This window comes from Larus michahellis, chromosome 1, assembly GCF_964199755.1.
Source record: "Larus michahellis chromosome 1, bLarMic1.1, whole genome shotgun sequence".
NCBI lineage: Eukaryota > Metazoa > Chordata > Aves > Charadriiformes > Laridae > Larus > Larus michahellis.
In genome coordinates this window covers 136593132-136616240 of record NC_133896.1, presented here as the reverse complement: position 1 = coordinate 136616240, position 23109 = coordinate 136593132, and the positions used below count along the sequence as shown (strand labels likewise).

At 41.0% G+C, this 23109-nt stretch overlaps 1 long non-coding RNA gene across 1 annotated transcript; it reads left to right on the top strand.

The window, feature by feature from the left end:
• Positions 1 to 10219: 10219 nt before the first annotated feature.
• LOC141750290 (uncharacterized) lies at positions 10220 to 22812 on the top strand. Its single transcript, XR_012589631.1, has 5 exons — positions 10220 to 11061; positions 11245 to 11406; positions 16323 to 16449; positions 19984 to 20165; positions 20424 to 22812. It is a non-coding gene; the product is annotated as an uncharacterized LOC141750290 (long non-coding RNA).
• Positions 22813 to 23109: the final 297 nt, after the last annotated feature.

Below are 23109 nucleotides of genomic sequence, written 5' to 3'. Positions count from 1 at the left end.
AAACTACCCAAACCTGAGTGAAAGGTGTTAAAAATATGCACCTGACATTTTTTGCCTGAACAGCTTGAGTCTGAGCTTCCAGCTGTAGCATCTTCCCAAATCTTTTTCTGTTGGTTTGGATGCCCCTCCATTATTGACTTGTTTTCCCTTATATGTACACTGAAGATTACATTCAGCTCAGCTCTTAGCCACTTCAGGTCTTCGAGTCCCCCATTATAGGATGTGTTTTCCAATCCTTTAATATTTCTCATGGTTCTGGTCTGATTCCTTGTCAAAACGTGGATACCAGCAGTGGACTATATCCCAGTGCCAAAAATATGCAGATGATCGAGCTTCCCCAGTGTGTTAGTTACTCCTCTTGGCTACAACATTTTACTGTAGCTCACATTCAACAGATTATCCACTACGGTTTGCAAATTGATTTCAGAATTACCACTTTCTAAGTCATAGTTTCCTATCCTATAAGGATGGCATCTGGCTTCTTGTCCTGTTTCCGCATTAGGCTATTTTAAATTGCACAGATTTCGCCTTCACGTTTTTTAAACAACCTCTTGTACATGATCTGTTCCCTGCTTCATTTGAAATTCTTCTGGTATCTGTACACCCACAAGCTTTATCAGTAACGCTTTCGTACTGAGTCATCAATAAAGATGCTACAGGGTATGAGGACAAAGACAAATTCTGGGAAAGCCAAACCAGGACACTGCAACTTAGTAGCTCCTTTGTTTACAATCCAAAACCTGTCTTTCAGCTGTTTCTGTAATTTCAGACGTGTGATTTATGAAATGGAAGTGGCTGTTTGAATAACACAGAGTTCCCACGTTGAAGCTGTATCGGCTTCTCTCGGCACCCAATTAGTCATTCATGCTGCATGGTTCGCAAGGCAGGCCTGTGTCAAAGGGACCTTCAGATATTTCAGACAAGTGGTCACCTGCAATGGCTGGATGCGAGGGGCAAATATCTGGCTATGCGCGGGTTACGGGCGTGAAGCTTTGTAGCCCTTCTCCTTGCCGTTGCTTGGGATGCTATGTGTGCAGTATCAGTAACCGGGCATATCCAGCTGCAGACAGAGCATTTTTTTCACAGAGGGTGCCGGGTAAGTACTTTTTTTGGTATTGAATCAAAGTCTACTGTGAAATGACCCCAAGCCTCTTCTGGGCTTTGCTGCAGTGTCCTGGTGGTGAAGAGCGGTGGGCTCTTGCACGGCTCATATAGCCTCTAAAATAGCCACACAGGGAAACAACATTTAAAGATGTGGCTGCCTTACAGATTCTGTGTTCACGTTTAAAATGTGACAAATCTCTGAGGGTATGAGTTTTGGGTGCTGTTTTGGGCTTGATTAACTAATGTGTACATTCCTCTAGGGTCAAAATCAAACCTGTTTTTACTGAATGAATGGTGGGGAAGAAACATTCAATTCGGAGAAAAGATGACATCAATTCACTATAAACTCCTTCCTTATTAGTGACATGATAAAAGATCAAAGGGCTACTGCTGTATGTTTCCCTTGTCAGTTTTTGCTGTAATAAAGATAGATGGCCGTACTGTCGTGCTGAAAAATGTCTGGCTGTTGTACAAAATTGTTAGAAGGAACACTTTGTGTAAGTTTGTTTTATTGTGAAATGATCTGTCTTTGAAAAATAATAGTAATCCCTCATTATCCAGAAAAAGGAGGAATTCTGCAGCCTGCGGTGTCTTACGTTTAATCTTTCTGTTTAAAGCTCCACACCGGTGACTGGCGACATTTATTTTGCTCCGTTTTAACACATGCTTCCTTTCAGCAATGCTATCTGCCCATCAGGAGTCAAAGCAAATCCAGATGGCCCAAGAACAGATGGCTTATGGTTTAAGAAGCATGGGTCAGATTCAGCCATACAGCATACCAAGTTCACAGGAGTGCTCTTCTTACTTCTAGAGATTTTGAGTTGCTGAATAATGATTTTTCTTTGCTTTGCTGTTGTCAGGCTGTCAAAGTTAGCATGCATGAGAGAGTGAAACCAGAAGGTGCTGTAAGAGGGAAAGTTCAACATGCTCCGCTCAAGGGAAAGAATTAATTTCTCATATGGTAAAAAGGCACAATGAAGTGGTTGCAAAGCCAGAGATCTGAGAGTTATTTCAGAAATCTGCTTTGCTTTGAAATTTGAACCAGACTACTGGAATAAGTCTGATAAGCAAAGCTGGAGACAGCCATGGTGTTGCCAGGGAAGAAGAGAAAGGGGGATCTAGCAACATCACAGCCCCTTCCCTGTTACACGACCAGAAATGTGTCTCTTGCAGCTACAGGAAACGAATTTGTGCCTGATTATGTCTAAATGCAGACTTATTTGCAGCCATATAACTGTGGTATAGAACAGCAGCAGCCATTGCAGGACACTATGGCTACATAGTACAGTAATGACTCAGGGCAAAATTCTGTTTCAGAGTTCTAGAAGGCATCTCACGCAGACTACAGCAGACAAACTCATTCTCTTACCCCTATGATACGTCTTCAAGGCAGTGTTCATCACTATTCTTCACTGTCTTCCTCCACTCTAGAGGGAGAGAAAAAAGCACTATGATAGCGTCCACGTGTGCTTCAGGTGTTTCCACATCCATGGGGTAATTAAAGAACAGGACTTGATTAGTACAAGCAGTAAGACCCATGATGCATATACGTACTGCCAGTAGAGATTAAGTGCCTTGTTTTGCAAATACATTTAAAGACAGAGTCCATATAGTATTTTTTATCAGTAAATCCCAACTTTAATACAAACAAAGTCAGAATTATTATCCCTATAATACATATGGAATAAGAAACAGAGGGAAGTAAACCAACCTAGTCTTTCAAGATCATGCAATAGAAAAGCACTTGGAAAAGAAGCCAGCTCTCTTAAGTCTTACTTCAGTGCTCTGTTTATAGGCCATAAAAGGGAATGAATGCAATTTTTAAATTCTCAATACCTGTTTGTAGAAAGGGAGAGTTTTGAGAAGGGAGCTTAATGAGCGGGAAGATTGAAAGATAATCCTACTGAACTAAACTTTGCTTATATTTGGTTTCCCTCCTTTCAAAGACTTTCTGTTGTCGCCTTTGTTCTGGATTCTTCACTTGGAGAATTTCACCTACTGAAGGATTTTGGTGATGGATATGCGTGACTCTATCCGTATTCTTCCCTCATTCTCTCATGATGTGGGAAAAAACATAAATTGAGACATATCAGTCTGGTATATCCCTCCTACGCTGCATATTCTTTTGCCATGTGGTATCACAGAATCACAGAATAGTTGAGATTGGAAGGGTTCTCTGGAGGTCATTGGTCCAAGCCCCTGTTCATGCAGGGCCACCCAGGTTGTCCAAGACCACGATCAGGCAGCTTTTGAGTATCTCCAAGGTACCCTCACCCTCACAGTAATAAAAGTGTTTCTTGATGTTTAGGAAGAACCACCTGTGTTTCAGTTTATGCCCGTTGCCTCTGGTCCTGTCAAGGGGCACCACTGAAAAGACCACTGTCTCCATCCTCTCTGCACCCTCCCTTCAGGTATTTATATAAATTGGTGAGATCTTCTCCTGAGCCTTCTCTTCTCCAGGTTGAACTGCCCCAGCTTTCTCAGCTTTTCCTCATATGAGAGGTTCTCCAGTCCCTTAATCATCTTCTTGGCCTTTCACTAGACTTTTCCAGTATGTCCATGTCTCTGTTGTACTGAGGAGCCCAGCGCTGGACACAGTACTGCAGGTGTGGTCTCACCAGTTCTGAGTAGAGGGGAAGGAACACCTCCCTTGACTTTGCCTAATGGTGCCCAGGGCACCATTAGCCTTTTTTGCAACAAGACCTCATTGCTGGCTCGTGTTCAACTTGACATCCACTAGGACATCCCAGGTCCTATTCTGGCAAGCTGCTTTCCAGCTGGGTGGCCACCAGCATATATTGGTGCCTGGGGCTGCTTCTCCACAGTTGCAGGACATTGCACTTCCCCTTGCTGAATTTCATGAGGTCCCTGTCAGCCCAGTTCTCCTGCCTATTGAGGTCCCTCTGGATGGCAGCACAACCCTCTAGTGTATTAGCCACCCCTCCCAGTTTTGTGTCATCAGCAGATTTGCTGAGCGTACACTCTGCCCACTCTGCCTCATCATCCAGATTCTCAATGAAGATGTTAAATAGACTTGGACCCAGTATTGTCCCCCGGGACACACTGCTGGTTACTGGCCTCCAACTAGACTTCATGCCACTCTACCATGTTTTTCTTATGTCTGGATTGCTTTTCATACTTACCTGTAGACCTTATACTAACAAGAAAGACTTAAGAAGAGAAAAGGGGTAGGAAAAAAATCAGCTCCCATATAGAACTTGAACATGATAATTTTATTCTTTCTTGCATTGTGTTTGTTATCTGCTGGATATATCTTAATATCTCCATTTGGTCCCTGCCTTCTCTCTCTCTTTCCAGACCTGTAGTGGAAGAAGAGAAATAGCTGGAGGAGTACTACCTCCAGGAAAATCCTTAGAGATCAGCATAAGCAGGCATAAATTAGGAAGATCTCTAAGATACTATATTTTAGAGCGAGGACCAGGCTAGCCTATCCCAGTACTAAAGACATAATGGGGATGATTTAGTTGCATCAGGGCTCAGCTGGGCTTGAGGACCAAGCCTCTGATTTTAGTTCTTAGACACAACATTTCCTTGCTACAGCCTCTTATCTGACTGAACTTTACAAAACCATCTTATCTGGCAGGAAGTGCAAGGAATAATATTAAGTGTCTGATGATTTGGTTTCAGAAATCTTGCTCTTTTCGTACATATAATTGACACAACTGTGACTACCAGCTGTTGTCCTGAGTGCGTCTTTTTCTCCCAAATACATAACCAGAATAAATGCTCATCTGCTGCAGAAAGGCGTGATGTTGACATGACATGGGTTTACAGGAGCAGAGCTGGTAGAGCAGTGTGCGAAATGTGTTCTGCCTAGCTCTACCTAATATTCTCAGTCTCCTGGTTATTACAAGATTTCTAAGATTTCTAAATGTCATCCCAACTACAAATTAGATCACTGAGGGAGTTACAGATCTCTCTGTGTATGTTCTCCCTTCCTCTTTGCCATTCCTTTTCAGCAAGCAAAAAATTCAGTGCTTCCAGGGAAGAGTTGTAACATATTACATCCAGTTTGCATAGTTTACTATGCATAATTTACTATAAAACATGTAGGGCGATGGAACACAAAAAATCTAACGGCAGCATCAAGAAACACCCCTCCAAAACTTGTACTACAAACTGATTCTGAAGTATTCCAGGTGTCTCTGCAGAACTTTACAGCATTTTTATTTAAATAGTTCTACTCAATAAGCACTTTTTCCCCAGGCCTTTAGTATTTCCTTAAAAGCAAGTGAAATATTAATGATAATTTTAGTCACAGATAATACAGCCAGAAGGGCTCTTATGATGAGATAATCGGATGGTTTGGATGCACAAGCCATGGAGTTTTCCTTGTAAATTGAATTGAAATATTCCTTGTGTGGTACGTCTACATTGAAAGAGTATGTGTGGTGCAGGGTTACCCAAACTAGCTCTAAGCCAATTAGCCTGGGTACCAGCTGCTGTGTAACTATGTTAGCCGAGAGCTCCATCAGGCCTAATGAGTTCTGCTAAGAAGCAGGCAGCATTAACTCAGGTAAAGCACCCTGCTGCTGTGGTATTCTCTTACTTCTAATTTCATAATTTGGCTATTGTGCTGATTTTCAGCAGCTAAAGACCTGTTATGTATAATTTGAATATTGTTTGTGTGTATTTAGGCTTTCGAATTAAATAATTCAGAATCAAATTTAACTCTACTCTGTTTATTTATGTATATGGGGTATAACAAAAATAATATATTTCATTTTAACAGGTATTTATCTCAGTGAAAGTAATTGTGCCTAATGTGAAGGGAAGTATGGAACCTGAACTGACCTATCAGAATATTACTGAAGATAATGTGGAACTCTCTGGCACACTCACAACTTCCATAAATACACTTCTCATTGTATTTCCCTATGAGTGGCTATACATTTTTTTTGGGGGGGTAAGGTGAAGTACAGCCTTTCCCATTCTAAGATTTAGCCTGCCAGGGAGTTGACAATAATACGTCATTACTGACTTATAAGCAGATGCATGTTGTAACCCTGCTGTACGTACAGCTTGGGGACGTTGTAAAAAGCCAAATTTTCCATTAGATGTTCTTGGATACCCAGTGAGAGTAGACTTAGTGTGCTGCAGAACTTCCAGGCTATTCTTCAGCTTGTTGTATCGTATCTATCCTAGGTTTTTATCCCAATTGAATGGCAAAAGCTATGTCTGCATCAAAGATCTAGAAGAAAGGGTTTTTTTGAACTTCTGCTAAAAGTGATAAAATCCAGTAGGTCCTATATCCTGTGCAGGTCACAAACGAAAGCCATTTAGGAGAAACTTTGTGAAGACTCATACATAGATACTTAGAAGCCATTTTTAAAAGGAAGAGCTTTTAAACTACAAACGTTCTACAATAATTCTACTGGTATTTGATTTCTCTGACTTTAAACTTTTTTGGCAAACGTTTTGTGAATCAACGGGAAGGAAACGTGTGTATGGAACATGATTTCTTCTGGACCTGCTCTAGTCTGTAGATTCTTATTGAGTCTATAGATCTAGCCTACAGATTCTCATAGAAAATGTCATTGACCAGAGAAACAACCAATATAAAGGACATTCCTTTAATATCCTCCCCTCTTACACACACACATGAGAAATAAAAAACCTTCCTATAACAAAATATATATTCTTCTCAGTAATGGGAAAGGAAGAGTCAGGCCATGAGAAATATTTAGTTATTTCTATTTTTCACTAGGTGCACTGAGATACTACAGTGGCAGTGGTCAAACAGGGGCCCTGCTAGATGTAACTGTGTAGTTAGAGGCAGACAGACTTCTCTCCCAGATGGCTCAGCCCCCACAGCTACTAAACGTTTGGCCTTATGACAAAATCTAAAGCTGTATGGGTGTTATATGCAGAAACATAACACTCCATGTCTCCTCTGCCTCAAAACAAAAAATCTACTTATATCTAAAGACAACACCACATTGGCATGCATTTGAAATTGAGTGCCGAAAATCACTAGTCTTTTGGAAAATGCAATTATGTGCATAGAAAGCGCGTGGGAGTGTAAGAGCTTGAGAGACAGAGCCACATGGAATGGCTATTTGCAAGTCCTCCAAGCTTTTTTCATTTGAATCCCTTTTACTTCCCAGAAACTGTTCTACATAATAAGTGTCACCTCCTCTGGGCATTTCCAATTTGCCAAATTGAAAACATCACCAAGATTTCCATTTTTTTTGGCTGATATTCAAAGGATGGGAGTTGCATTAGCTTCTTATCCAGAACAGCCAGCTGAATAACAACTGTAGCTTTTTAACTTTATCACAATAAACTCCAGTGAAATAATAGAATTCTTTTCTTGAGCTCAAGCAATTTATGCGTTATGCATTCGAAGTGTTGTGAATAATTTTTGGGAGCGGGACCATAATAACCAGCCATTCAGCTGGGTGAACTCTCAAATAGCACAAGCTGCAGAAGACAGCCCTGCAGTCCTTTGTCAGGTCAGGTAACACCAAGTTAAGCTAAAGCATACCTTTCAGAAAGGCATCCTCTAATAGGTTGAAGATTCTGAGTGTGAAAAACACCACACAGTCCTTTGTGAAGTCCTCCAATGCCTAATTATGGCCTTTCCCCCATTCAAGATTACTGCAGTGGAATTCCTGTTATCCATATTGTTGTCCCCTAGGATAAAAAATACCTTATAGAATAAGGAAAAAAACCCAAACAATTTCTCACTCCTGCAGCAGCAATTTTTCAAGTTCTGCGCAGTTTGCGAAGTGCCCAGATATTGTAGTGATGGGCACATCGTAAATACCCAGAGATTGTATCTCTGGGTATACAGATACCCAGCGTATCTGGGCATATGACCGCAGCATAGGCTAGCAAGCTTCGCTGGCTGAACGGAGGTAGCACGAGCACAAGTAACAACGCAGATGCAACCTCAGAGGCTTTGTCCAGGCTTTGCCATTACTCAGAACACATAGCCTGGGGCTCTGCGGAGCTCCTCTGCTCTGGACCCCGGCCCAGATGCAGTCCCATGCCACTTTGTCTCACTGCTGTTGCTCCACACGCTGCTTGGCTGAGGGTGAAGGGATGCAGGGCCAGGCTAAGGCTGCTCTGCACTTTGGGCAAAAGTCAGTGGTGGCATAGAGGGTCCCCAGAGGTTCAGAGCGCAGGCAGTGAGCAAGCAGTCTTGTCCCGGGGGCCTTGCCGACTGCCTGTACCAGTGTGGCTGAAATAGCATTCACTGCTGACTGGAAGGAAAGCTGGGAAGTGACCAGCTTCCTCTCCCTCCCCTTCCTCTCATGGGCTTGCCACTGCTTACTGAGCTTTCTCCTGGTGGAGGAAAAACACGGACTCATAAGAGGACCCTCTGTTACTGGGGTGACTGGGGAGCTGACTGCTCAAGTGGTGTGTGGTGCTGCTGGTGCTGCCCTTCAGAGTGGACTTGGAGCCGTGCTAACTCCCATGAAAATCAGAGCTCTTTCTCCAGTGGTTAAAACTGATTTTTGCCTGAATCTCCTGCCCACTAAGGCATATCTTGCCTAACCCTAAACATGCTGTGTGCCACGATCACATCTTATTTTGCCTTATGTAGCAAAATGAGGTAGAGACATGCTCTGAAGCGGAAAGACTTGTGCTTTTTGCAGGACGAGATTCTTAGTTCTACATTGCATTGAAGGAAAATTAGATTCACAGTGTTGGTTACATTCACTGTTGTGAATGTAAGGAATGTTTGAAGGGAATTTAATAATTAAGCTGATTTCAAGGGCCCATCAACAAGATTGTCTGCACTTCAGCTCCATATCGGAGCCACTTGAGTGGAGAGTGTTCGTAAATATACAACGAAGTTGACGGATTAGAACATGGTTGAAATTACTATAGATTAAAACAAAGTAGGCAATAAAAATGCAAACACTCTGAAGCATTTTCATAAGAGTACACTATGTCACCCTCAGACAGTATTTGGCAACACATGCCATGGGGATTTTGGGCTGCTTATCCAAACTGTCCTGTGTAATATTGTCCTTTCCTCACCTTCTCTATAAGAAGTCTTAATCTTTGCTGAAAGATTCAGATTTACCCCTCTTTAACTCCTCCTGTATGTTCCTTTAGATTACTCTGAAGAAGCCCTATATATTTAGGCCTCATTAGACACAGAGATTGACCTGAAGTCATTTGAAATCAATTGTAATCTGTGGAGATAGATGAATGTTTGTCATGATGGTAGCCATCAAGATTAAAATGCTGAATGGAGGCTACATAGCTATGTCACTGTGCATTGAATTGAATGCGCACCACCTTCTTGTCAAGGTATTAAATATGTATTGTACAGATAACTATGAGATTTTTATTTTGGGTGGGCCTTTTAACAAATTATCTTGCATTTTGAACAGTTGCCAATCTCTCCTTTGGCTCAAAACAGCGTAGATTTTTTGGCTTTGCTTATAGGCTCTTTGGCTGCAGAGGGTTTTCTTCCATTTCTTTTTTTCGCTGAAGGCAAAATCTGATCAATTTAGCATCTTTAACAACAACAGCCTTTGAACAGAGCTTGCTCTTCATTTCTCTAGCATCACTGCCACCCGGCAAGTCACTTACGAATGGCTTCCCCTTGATTTCTAATACCTGCTGCACACAAAAGCGTTAATTGTCTGATAAGGCAGCACAGATACGGACAGCAGTTTTGTTAGAAACGATTGCACCATTTATTTATTTATTTGTTTGTTTGCTGGGGGCCTTTGTTAGCACCTGGAGGTGAGTCGCTTCGGCATATTATGCACCAGCAGCCCTGCCGAGCAAAGTGATGAGTCAGTCAAGCCCTGAAAGGTTCCTGCGGGGTGACCATATCTGCTCACAGCCACCACCGCCGCTAATGGCAGAAAACGAGCTAGAAAATGCACAGGCCAGGTTCTGGTGCCAGCCCGTGTAGGGCCTTGCCACCTGTCTCAGCCTTCAGGGCCGTATTTCTCAAACCAATAGCTAAAAGGTGGTCTGCAAAAGGACTGCAACATTTTAAACGCTACATCCTGACCCTTACTCCCCTGCCTTCCGGAAGGAGGCAAACCTTAAGGCAACCTGTTTTGACTAAATGTTTTTGAAATATCACAAAAAACAACCTAAAAAATCCACTGCCCCTCAACAGGTTTCTGATAGCACCTGGTGCACTGATAGCATTACTCTATCTCAGGTGAAGCTACAGCTGATTCAGACTGGCCTCAGTTGCGGGATCAGTTACTTGCTGATAATTTGTCATAATCGATGAAAAACATTTTTTTTTTTTCCTCCATGAGTTTTCCCAAGAAGCCCTAGTCCCCCTCATTCCAGTTTGAGTGCTTCTTCAGGTTGCATATCACAGAATTACACAGAATGGTTGGGGTTGGAAGGGACCTTAAAGATCATCTAGTCCCAACCCCCCTGCCATGGGCAGGGACACCTCCCACTAGACCAGGCTGCTCAAAGCCCCATCCAGCCTGGCCTTGAACACTTCCAGGGATGGGGCATCCACAACTTCCCCGGGCAACCTATATAATTCAAGTATTTGTACGTTCAGAACTTACAGCATTCAGAGCTTCTGAAGCAATGCGTATGAGCCATGTGTCTCAAAGTCTTTTTTTCTGGGGATTCTAGCCAAACAAGGCTTTCTTTGTCTTGGGTTTTGTTGGGTTTTTTTTGGTTAGGTTTTTTTTTGTTTGTTTGTTTTGGTTTGTTTTTCTTTTTTTTTTTTTTTATGCCTCTGTAAAAAGGTAAGTCAGAATCTGAAAGGCAAATGCCTTAAATTTGAAACTTTGCCCTCAGGTGAAGCTGTTCCACTATTGAAAATCTTGTGCTTCTAATTTATTTAAATACTAATAGATTTTCTGAAGGCCTGCATTTCTCTTAGAAACAGAATGAAAAACATTGGATGTCAGCACTGAATCCAGAAGTTTCAGAGCCTGAAATGACTCACAGAAATACAGGATGAAGAGAGAGGAGCAGGGGCAGGTAAGGACTGTGAGAGCGCTCCATCATAACAGAGCAGGTCACTTCACTTGCATGTTGTTGAGGGACTCTGGCTGAAAAAAGGAGAGGAAACTCCAATTTTCTTTTGGAATGCTATGTCTCAAAACCATAAGTTACTATTTATACCTCATATTACAAACAAATATAATGGTGATTTCCCTGCAGCCACGATAATAAAGAATCTTTGAAAAATATTGATTAGAGGAGAAAGACAGACTGAGGCAGTGAAAGGCAGAAGATGAACAAGAATTGCTATGCAAAGAACATTTCACACCTAATACTCCTGTTTTGTTCCATACAAGTTCCTGCAGTATGCCCATCCAAAGGGTAAGTTTTGGGTTTGTAAATAACCAGTAAGTCTTCCCTGTATTGCTTAACAGAAAAGCTTTTCTTCTCTTTTCTTAGTTTCTCTATTTATATTGTGTAGTTATGGAACATTTGAAAAGAAGATGAGTGGCCAAGCTTTTGACACTTTAAGAGCATGTTTACTTTTTAATAACATTCAGACCTTATTTAAGAGTACATAGAGAAAGATACAGAAAGAAATTGTGCTGGACAATTTAATGTATTCACATTAGGAAATGAGGAGATCAAGGCTGGATATATACCCGTTTCTTGTGGGTCCAGACTTTTTGAAGGCAATGGGAGCTCTATTTCAACCTCGACATGAGAAAGCTTGAAGTGTTAGCTGAGCCAAAAGTTTACCAGCATTAACATACAGATGTGATTTTTTTCTTCAGTTTTGATGCTAAATCTAAAATTGGGGAGGGATCTATTTTAGTTTACTCTTGTCCATAAAATATTGTTAAATACTTGAATCTCTGAATAAGTATTGGAAGCGTTACCCATTATACTTGGTAATTTGCCAAATCAGTAGCTGAGTGTTTCGGTATTTGAATTAAGTACAGCAAACATATAAAGTGGTAATATATCCTATACTTACAAAAGATAGACTGACACTAAAAATAAAATTGGCATGATAAAGCATTTTTGTAATTAAGGAAAACTGCTACAGATATTGTTTTGCTGGAATATATCACTTGACTGTGAGGCTTCATTTCTATCCATCTTTTTTCTTCTCCACATCCCTCCACGCACCCACCCATCCTCACTTTTTCTTTCGGACTGGGCAGCATCGTTCTGTAGCTCCAAGGGCTGTTGCAGTCATTTGGGGTGATGTAGAATGGTTGCCTACGAGAGCAGCTGTCAAGCTGTAGCTGCAAAGCTTCTCTAGGGGTGATAGACATCACCTGGGGAAAGACCGAGGTCCAGCAGCCTCTGTGGCGGTGTGGTGTGATGTTAAACAAACACAGTTGTAACAACCACGAAAGGGCTGCTCATGAAAACAGCACTGTACAGCTAGTGGTTTTAATTCAGACAAGTGTGGCTGATAGTGAATCATAGAATGGTTTGTGTTGGAAGGCACCTTAAAGATCATCTTGTTCAACCCCCCTGCCAAACGGGCTTCAGTCTCAGCAAACCAATAAGGCAGGTTCAGCTTGAGCATGGGTCACAGTCCAGTTTTGCATTTCAGATGGAAGTGAGTGATAAAACGCGCAAGTGGCTAAGAGGTAAAACGCAAACTGGTCCAGTATATAAGGAGATGAGGCCTAATTGTATACAGAGGGATGGAGGAAGAAGAGGATGTCAACTGGGGAAACAACAGGACTGCTGTTGTGAGCTGCCCTCCTTTTCCAAGTCTGAGGTGTCCGCCTCGAAAATGTAGGGCAGATGTCAAAAAAACCCCATCACCGTAATATTCTGGCCCAGCAAAGCAACATATTTTCCCTTAGTCTCATTCTCAGAAATGGCTGACCGTGGTTTTGGCTGAAATTTCAAAACCACACGCCCACAAAACCAGCCTGAAGTAGATATACAGCTTTGGAAATTTCAGCACAGGTGACTAAAGTTAAATTATGTTTAAAAAGTTTAGAATAGGCTCAGGTGCTTTGGATGCTAGGAAGTGACACTGTCCCCACCAGTAATTAAATAGGATTAATTATGTTGCATTTCCTGTGTGGTTGGCCTGTGGTTCATATTTGTTGATATTCCAAACAATACACACAGTAGGGACTTGAAAGTCTTTTTAAAAAATAAGCTTCTTCCCTCGGAAGCAAGTAAAAAACTGATACTGTGGGATTTGATGTTTATTGTCTACCTTGAGAGGAAAATTGAACCACAAGTGACAGGTATGAATTTTTTTACTTTATTCATACTGGAAGATGCACTGTTCTGATGTTGATAAGAGTAGGACAAGAACAGAATAGAATATCCTTTTTTTTTTTTCCTCATAGAAATTATGCTTATTTTCACTTCTTTTTCCTTTTAAGTTCTCATTGCCAGCTCTGGGAATTCAAGCAGGGAATCAGACCAGGGCTTAGTACATCCTCACAAGTACAAGGCTATGCAATTCAGATTGTCTCCTCATTACACATGGGCAAGTCTTGCTCTCGATGAGAAAAGAATGCCACAGAAAACGTAACATCAAGCCGCTATGAGTAATCAGGTTAATCAGTGCTGGAGGCAGTCAGTAGCAACTCAAAGAAGAGGAAGCGGTTTACATGGAGCAGCTTTTCACGAAAACGCACACATTCTTTTTTATGTATTTATAAATGTATTTATAACGCCAAGCCAGATGTAGGGAAAGAAGATCCATTTCATGAGTTGTATCTAGCCCAGAGCAAGGAGGATTGAAGTGGTGGAATGGAAGAGAAAATAGCAGTGAATCTACAGTGTGTCGCCTGCTTCTCAGCCAAAATTGCCTGTAAACTAGGCAACCGATACACCACACTTACCATCCTGCCCAGCAATGACATACTCCTTCATCCTCTGTTGACTTGAGAAAACATACCGTTAGATCACTTCTCAAATATTTAACCCCTGATTCTACCATTGCTTTCTCATGCCGGACTCTACCTGTCCCAAAACCCGCACCACACCTATCGACCTTAAAGAAAATCTGTCTGAGAAAACTTCTGGGAAGATATTACTTATGTCATAGCTAGGGCAGAAAAATAACATCAAACGACTAAACTTAGATGTGGGAAAAAACTGTTGTAGGTAGTGGTCCAACATGGCTGTAACTCCTCACGGTCTTCAAATAACACCCAAATGTTTATATGAGGCTAAATGCTTGCTCTTTCACCACCAAGAGAATTTGCTGAACTGCTATATTATGGACACTTGCATAGTTATTTACAAATACAAATCACTATGGACTCTTAGTCTTTTTGTTCTAGTTCCTGCTGAAATAACTCGCTGGATGAATGAAGTCATCACTTGATGGGGGAAGTGATTTTGGTAAAACTGATGCTGTAGAGGTCTGTGAATTCAAGCTGACTTTCTGAAAGAAAAAGTTTACATGAAAACACGGGCCTAGGACAGACTTGAATTTCATGGTAGACTTAAATTTCACAATAAATTGTGCTTTGATTTAGATAAACCTTTATCTTTGAAAAGATAAACCTATGACCTTCTGTTCAGTTAGGTTGTACCAAATTGTTCAACTCAATTTGAAAAGATAAAGATGTGACTTTTTTTTTATCCTGACATGTGAAACATGATTTAAGAAGCTGATGGATGCATGACTACCATTCTCTATAAATCCACAATCACTTCAAATTTTTAGGGTTGTGTGTTCAGATGACATATAATAGCTGGTATTTAAGAAAATACTAGGACTTTAGGCAGGGATTTCCTAAATTAATGTTATCCTGAAGGTACTGGCAGGCAGACTTGATATACTGAGGGGTATATCAATATACGCCTGCTTTACTGACTAACCAGAAAGAGAGCTCCTCCCAGGAGGAGTAGGCTCAAATTGACAGTGCCGGAGGTGAAAAGAAGGATATGGGTCTTGCCTTTCAGCTCAGCAAACTATCTCAAAAAGAGTGACGTTCGAAGATCCAGCAATTGACTCCCTCTGAGAATAGGATTTGCAATATAACTGTAATTCATGCCAGCATTTGCACTTTTCCTGCATTTATAGATACCTGCTGGCTTGAAACACTGGGTTTGGCTGTGAACTTACCATCTGATTGCAGAGGTCTATTCCTAACCCCTGCAAAACGGAGAACAAAATGTGTTAGGGAATTCAAACCCTTCAAAGAATCTTCTCTTTCATATTTTATCTTTGTATTCCCGCAGAGATGTAACATACTTTTATTATTGTAGAGTGTGAAAAAAAACGTGTGCATGTATGCATGAGTATATGAAAGCATGTGAAAATGTATCAGGAGAATAGAGCCCCAAAGCTAGACTGAGCCGAAACTCTGCCCTGCAAAATTATTGAATGATTAGTTGTCAGTTTTCTGAAAGACACGAGGGAGGCTGAGCCACCACCCGAGTGTTGTGTCTCATTTGAATGTTTCTGCTGAGGTGTCATCTATGTTTAGAGAGGGAGATGGGAAAAAGAGAGGAGACTGGCCACCACAGAAAATAGCGGTCTGGATGATGGGGTGTTAGCAGCTTTCAGTCTGTGGCTTTTGAGTACAGAATAATTTGGTTTCGAAAGTGAAATATTCTGATGACACAGATCATTTCCCTGCCCCACATAGAGTTTTCAGATTGAAAAGCAGTATCTGCATTTATATAAGCATCAATTATTTTTAATTAAATAGCGAACCACCAGTTTTCAATCTTACTTTAGGACTTGTACAGATTCATTTTTCTATCATGTCTGCCTGGTGACTGGACTAAGCAATGTCTAACTGAGTAGTAACTCACTGATTTACTGACCTATTTTGATAACTGTCTGTTTTAATCCTTGGTTAGGGCTCAGATGTAGGGGTTAGTTCAGGATAGCAGGTTACTTTGTATCACAGGAGCCCTATTAGCTGTCCAGAAACACGCTTTTGGTCAACAGGAATTCAAGATGCTACAAACTTCATTTCACCGTCTTTCACTGCCACATTTCATTCTATCAACTTCTTTGCAAATCTGAGTGTAAATCATTACGTCAAAAGCTAGATCCCATAAAGTATTTAGCCGATGAAGTGTAAACATGCTAGCACAAATCTTTTCAGTGTTCTGCTTTTGGGGTGGTGTCCAGAGCCCTAAGTTTATGTTCTCTCTATAGTGCATGAGGAAAGCCAAGAAATGGCTTTCTGAAAAGCCACCGTGTTGAGGATGGAGCTGTCTGTGCTAGACAGGTCTTCTACTGACCTGTAGTATTTATTAGTGAATTGTCATTCAGCCAATGACTGAACGAAAGCATCTTGAATGCTTTACCTTTTAATTTTCAGTGAAAAGTTGTAATACAATGACAACTTCCTATGAAATGGATTGGATTCCTAGACTGACCGTGCATTAGGAAAGAAAACACAAATGCAATCAAACCCATCAGATGCAGAGGACAGCTGTAATTTCTAGGTGAGTTGTAAACATATTTAGGAATCTGGGACAATTTCTAGGTAAGTCCAACACGTATGTAGGAATCTGGGACTTGACCTTTGATCTTCTGTCTGGGGGAGATCTTCTGCCTGATTCCACCTGAATCAGACCTCCATTACCACCTGAAGTAAAGACTTCCTTTAACAAAGGATGGGTGCACACGCAAGGTCACAGTTCTGTGTGGAAATTCCTGATCTATGGCAAGGAGTCAGATGCATAAAATGACTGTTTATAATTTAAATAACAAAATATCACAGAGCACATGTGAATAGAAGATGAACAAACTGTAGTAATTTTTTTCCTTTCTGACACTATGCTATTAGCTGAATGAGTCTTGAATTGTAATATGAAGTGAGGAACAAACAAGCACAGACCATCCCAATGTGTAGAAGTAAGAGTGATTTTGGTTTATTGAACAGAATATCCTTCTGAAGTACAACCAAGTAAAGTCTATGTCTAGTAAGGTTTGGTCAAATTTTTGTTTACTCTTCTGTGACAATAGGTGCCTAATTTATCAAGCAAGCACAGAGATTTGTGTCTATAATTTTCCATAAAGTTAATGGGAGTTCTGGAAACACCTATGCGTCAGTGGGCCTGGATAAACGCTGACTGCTTATGACCCCGTGCAGATTCTTTAATGCATAAGAAATACAGACAAGCATTTTATGCTTACTTGCTCATAGAAATGAGGCAGATTCTTTTTTCCTTTTTTAATCAATGTATAAAAGAAAACAGACATACTGTCACCTCATCACCTCTGATTCTGGAGAGAACAATAAATGGAAAAAGATTTCAAATAAACACACATCAGTTGTTGGTGTGAGTCATCCTTATGAATAATGGTGATAATGAGAATAGTGTATTGTGTATCTAACATGATATCTCTATTTCTGAAGTAGGTTGTTATTCTGCTTTTTTTTTTTTAAAAAAAATCTTTTCTTTATCTATGTGGATTTTACAATGGCTCTATCATAAAGTTCCTCTGTTACAGAAAAGATGTATGGAAGGCCAAAGAAATTTAGGTAAAATTCAGTATTTTAAGCATAATCTTGATGCAAAACCATCCTAAGTAGTTGCTAACTTTCCCTGGCTTTTGTGGGCTTTGAACCCATTCTGTATAGAGTTCTGTAAAAAAGACATATGAACGTCCTCCATTTAAAAAATTGAATGGAAAAAGCATTGTGCAAAATGTCTTTTTGCCGCAGTAGGCAATAACAGGCCTTCCTAAGTGAAAAAAATAGGTTCGTTTTCTTCATTTCTGAACACAATTATATTCTTACTATGAAAGTTATTACCTGACATAACTGGTAATAGAAGACACCATCAGAGATGAATTCTGCTGCCTGTCATGTACTTCAGTCTACTGAAGTCTACTCTGGTACACGTGGTTTAGGCAGAGAGGGGCATGTAGATGAACACACACAAACACATACTGCGATCTTTCCTCTGAGCACGCTAAGTTAATGAACTCTCTTCGTACCTATTCAGGGAAAAGGGCAAGATATAACTGCAGTTAAAAGAGAGAGAAATTGGTTCAAACGCTACCGCATATCTAGATATATCTTTTGACTTAAATGGTGCACGGTAAAATAAGTTTTTTCCTCCCCCAAGGCAACTTACATTCCCCAAAAGGATTCATGGGAGCCATTGACGTCATTCTGGATTGACAGAAAAATCATCTCAGAAGAGAATTTGACACGTCAGTATAACCTTAAAAAATGTTAGATACACAGAAACATTTTAATTTTACCTGTTATTTACTGGAGAAGAAGGAAGAAGCTAAATCTGTTAAGGAAAGCATTTATTTTTTTGCAAATAAGGATTCTTGTACAAAAATTCTTGCAGAATATAATAGAAACATTGGCGGATGTTAGTTGTCACAACAGTAAATTTATACTCAGGAGAAGCAGGAAAACAGAAAAAATAAATTGGTTAATAACCATATAACTTTGAAATCCTCCTGACCCAAAGACAGCGATGTGTAAAATCATTTGTTGCTGTAGCAAAATGTCAGTTTGGTACTGGTAGGCATTTAATCAGCTTTCTGCTTGATACATTTAATGTGACTTCAGTGTTTTACTTGAGATACACAGTTAAGTGATTGATGATGAATTCAGGAGAGCACAAGTGCCAGTCACAAAGAATCAGGTCTGTTTAGTGCTGACATTAGCTTGGCTCCCATGAATAATGCTCTATCTGGCAGAAGATGTTGAGTAACAGCCGCTAACTCTCCTCAGCAGCTATGGATAACTTCCAGCAAACAACTGAAACCAATGGGCAGGGGGAGTGCACTTTAATACGTTCAGGCCAGTATAGAACTTTCTCTTTCCAGACTTATTTATGTACGAAAGAAAAATAAGTTCTGTGCTGGTTTTCCCTTCTTCTAATTCAAAACTGAGTATTTTAACTGCCTCATTTCTGCCTCATTTCGGACTACGTTACTCACCACTCAGGCCAAGACAACGCTCCCCACATTAACAGGGGGACGTTGGGCACACGCTCGAAGGAGAGCAGCAGCCTCCAAGGCCAGCGTGGCACGGACTTCCATGTGGGCTCGGCTGCACCCAACCTGTGCCGTCCGTGTTTTAGAGGCGGATTCGCCAGGAGAGTGGTGACATGACCCAAGGGGGCATCAGAAAGTGGTGGTGGAGTCAGCAGCAGAGTGGAATTTCCTGGCTGTCGGCCCCGTGCTGTCCTCTTGTGTCACCTATTGCTCAGGCCACACAGGCCTGCCACAGCCTGGTGGCCTCCCTCGAATGATGTACCTGAGATAAAGGCAAAACTGTAACAGTTGCAAAGCTCCAAAGTGAGGAAATGCCAGAATTAAGGTATCCTTTACCAGCAGAATTAGGTATATTCCATGCATATCTACTCATCTACACGCACATTTATGTGTTTGGTTTATATTTATGCTGTAGTACTGTCTTTAATTACGCCATAACATATCATTTTTGAGAGCATTGCCTAATTATAGATGATTATAAAGCAATAGGCTGGAGACAGAGCGCACGGCTTGCCCCTGTGGCCTCACGTCTACTTTGCAGGGGTCACTGCAGCACCAGAAGGTTATCTACTGCTACCTTGATTAAAAGGCACTTAATTACTCTTAACAGGGTATAAAGGACCTGGGTGAATTAAATTCTTTTCTTTTTTTAAAAGACATTTTCAATCTCTGACTGCGTTGTCGTAGTTACAGCTGGGGAGTTTGGGAAATGTACTAGTGAAATTGGTTACTCAGACATGTGTGACTATGATTCATCCGAGAGCTTGGAAAAGAAAAGATGCACAAGTTCTTCCCCAGCCCCATCATTTCTTCCGTTATTACTTTATTTGAAAGAAAGCTTGGACAACACAAAAATAATTTGATTTTATGATAGCCATAGGCAGAATAAAAGATGTTCTTTTATACCTACTCATGACAGAATTGAAGGCTCAAGATTCAATTTGAAACAATGGTTTTCCTCACTTCATTTGCTAACCGTTATGAGAGCATTACATTCTCATTTCTTTCAGGCAAACATAGATTCTGGGGACCGGAAGATTTGTTCTTGTATTGAAACAACAGGCCAACTACTCTTAACATATTTTGTCTGGCAGTAGCTAGTTATCAAGTACCCTAAGAAAATTTGAAAAGATGATCATGCAATTGAGAAACAATCCACCCTTGAGGGTTTCAGAAGATTTTTGCCTAACAGGTAAGTATAGCTTGTGGGATGGCACATCAAGGCAAGAGTACTGCCAAAACACTTGTGTTTTGTTTTCTCCTAGATAAGAGAGTTCTGGATGTGTCCGTGATGCATAAACACATCGTTTCCTCTTTAAAATCCCGTTAAAGTCTAGAAACATTGACACTTCTAAATGCCCACTTCATAGGCATTATCGTAGTTGCCGTATGAAAAGTATCCCTGAGTTATCCAATCTTGTAAATAGTTTTCTCCTCCTCTTCCTCCTAGGTCTTAGCCATTTTCTGACTTAGATGCTAACTGTGCACTTTCCTCCACGCGGGTGTGTGAGCCGATGCAGGCAGGATGCAGGAACAACCACAAACCACAGATGGAAAGCAAAGAACAAATTTAATCTCCATACCTCACAGACTGGGGAATCTCCGAAGCAACACCCGGGCAGAGGCACGCAAGCAGGGACCACGGGCACCGCGGCGCGAGAGAGAGTTCTTGTTAGCAAGAGTCCTTGGCAGCGAGAGAGTCCCTGTTAGCAAGAGCGGGCACAGACTCCCTGTTCTTGCTGGTGTTTAAAAGGGTTCAAACAGGCATAGTTTTCCCACTGTGCTTTGATCTTCTTCAACAACTGGCCAGGATTCTCAAGTGGCTACTAGATAAGGTGTCCCTGAGTCCATCACAGACTTCTGTTATCTAAGTGCAAGTGTTTTTCTTGCAAGCACCCGAGACCGAATAACAATTAGTGTGATATATGTGTTTTCCAGCACCCCAGGTGCGAGTCACTTGAGCGTATTTACAATCCTCCTCGCCGATCTTCTGTTGCTTTCCCACAGCAGGCATGACCTGGGACACGACTAAGTGAAGCTGTTGTTCCTGACTTGTAGTTCTTAGCTATTAACTGTGGGGTCTTCTGCATGCTTGATGGCAGCTCCCTTCCCTCTGAGGGCAAGGGTAGTGAATAATGCAATGAGCAGGCAGCCTCTTTAAAGTCTTGTTTTTCAGGGCAAAATCACTACCGGTAAAAAATACCTTTTTGAAACCAAAATAAATCATGCCCATTTTTAAGGTGTCTGTCCACCCCTTGCATGGGGACCTTGGAAGGACCAGCTCCCTCTGGGTTTTCCCACAGAGCCTCCCCCTATCAACTTGTCTCCTTGCAACAGCTTTTGATCTGCCCTGGGCATTCCTCAGTGACTCACCACCATTTAATGGGGATTAAGATGTTTTTAATTGTTTATAATCCTTTTGACCTTCTGCCTCAGCTGAGAACCTGGAAACTTGCCATCGCACTTCAAGCAGGAGCTGTGGTGGCTTAGGGCAAAGTAACGTTTGTAGGCAGAGGTAATATTTTTTTATTGGACCAATTACTGTGGTTGGAGAAAATAGATAGCTTTCAGGAATGCAAGGCCTCGTGCAGGTCTGAAAAGAAAGCAGCAGACTTCAAAGATAAATGCGGGTAGAGAGCAATTACTCTGAACTTAATTTCTTTATGTTAACAAGTTAGATTACCAAAAAGAAAAGGCAGCTGCTATCTCTGAAATGGAGGCAGTGTGTTAGCAGAGGGAGGGGTGATAAATTGTTAGCTCAAAGAAATTATTCTACTTTATGAGGTTATTCCAGGAGCTTCCTAGAGACGTGACCATCAGTAACCATTCGACTAAGATTCACCATTCCAAATATGCTATAGGAGTTATCTATGAGAATGTGAAAAAAACCTGGAAAATAATTTCCTTTACCTAACCACTCCAAAATGATGAACTAAAATAAGAAGCAGACTAAAATGAAGTGCTTCTGAAGTTTCCCCAAACATTTTGCAAGACTCCAAAATGCTATAAAAATAACCATGACAGGCACTGAACATGAAAACCAACCAACACGTCAGCTGCCCCAGCCTCTACCTGATCAAGAACCATGCAAACACCTTCAGTCAATGAAAGACCTGCTAACCTAAGGGGAACTATCTGCTCCAAAAGCCAAAATGTCTCCCTAGAGGAACAACCAGGTGACATATTTGTATATGGGGAATAGAATTATTTTGCTGATACTTTCCTTCACACTCCTTCCTTAACGAACCAGAAGTTAACTTCAGTACCTCTCCTCCTATGGCAACTTCAGGAAGAAGACAAGGAAACATGTTGGATTTGAAGCCTCAAGACAAAAACCTCTCCTGGACGGCTATATTGACTACTTCAGGAAAAGAGCCAGAAGAGAAATGACAAACCAGCCATCACTGCAGCTTTTTCCTGTCTCACAAAGAAAGTCTATCCTAAATCACAAGTAGTGCAAACATGCAACTAGATGACACTATGACTAATGAAGTCAAGGAAGACTCTGTGCAGAAAACAGCAGGTTTTCTCCACAATGAAACAGTTATTGACCATAACTATATCCCCACTATAGTACTCTCATGTCCACCAGGAATATTCCGAGCCTGTCTACCACATTCCACTCTCTGAGAGCATCCCAGTTTGTCCTCATTATGTCTCCAAGATGAATATCAACCTTCTGTGCTCCAGCCCATACAAATCAAAAAGTCATCTAGTTCATCCCCACTCAGTACATCTTCATTTCAGTCAATTTTCTTCAGACAATGGTCACAGTGTGAGCACAAAGAAACAGGGAAAATGTAAAGGAAAATAAAAAGAGGTTCTATGTTTTTATATCACTAAGCCTGTGCTCTATCTTATATACTTAAGTGAAAGCTTTATCATTTACACTGAAAACATTAATTTCCTCATTGATTTTTATCAAATTCAATAACAATTGTCCCTCCATCAAACTCTCTTGAATACCACTGCACTGAAATCACCTTAGATAACCTGATCAAGTATCAAACTGTGGTTTACCAATTGTGGTAAGAGACTCACAGATAAATATGCTTGCCTGAAGAAAATCAGCCACTATGCAAAAGATCAGGGCTTTTCAGACCCCACCTCATTTGCTCTGAAGAGATCATTTGTGG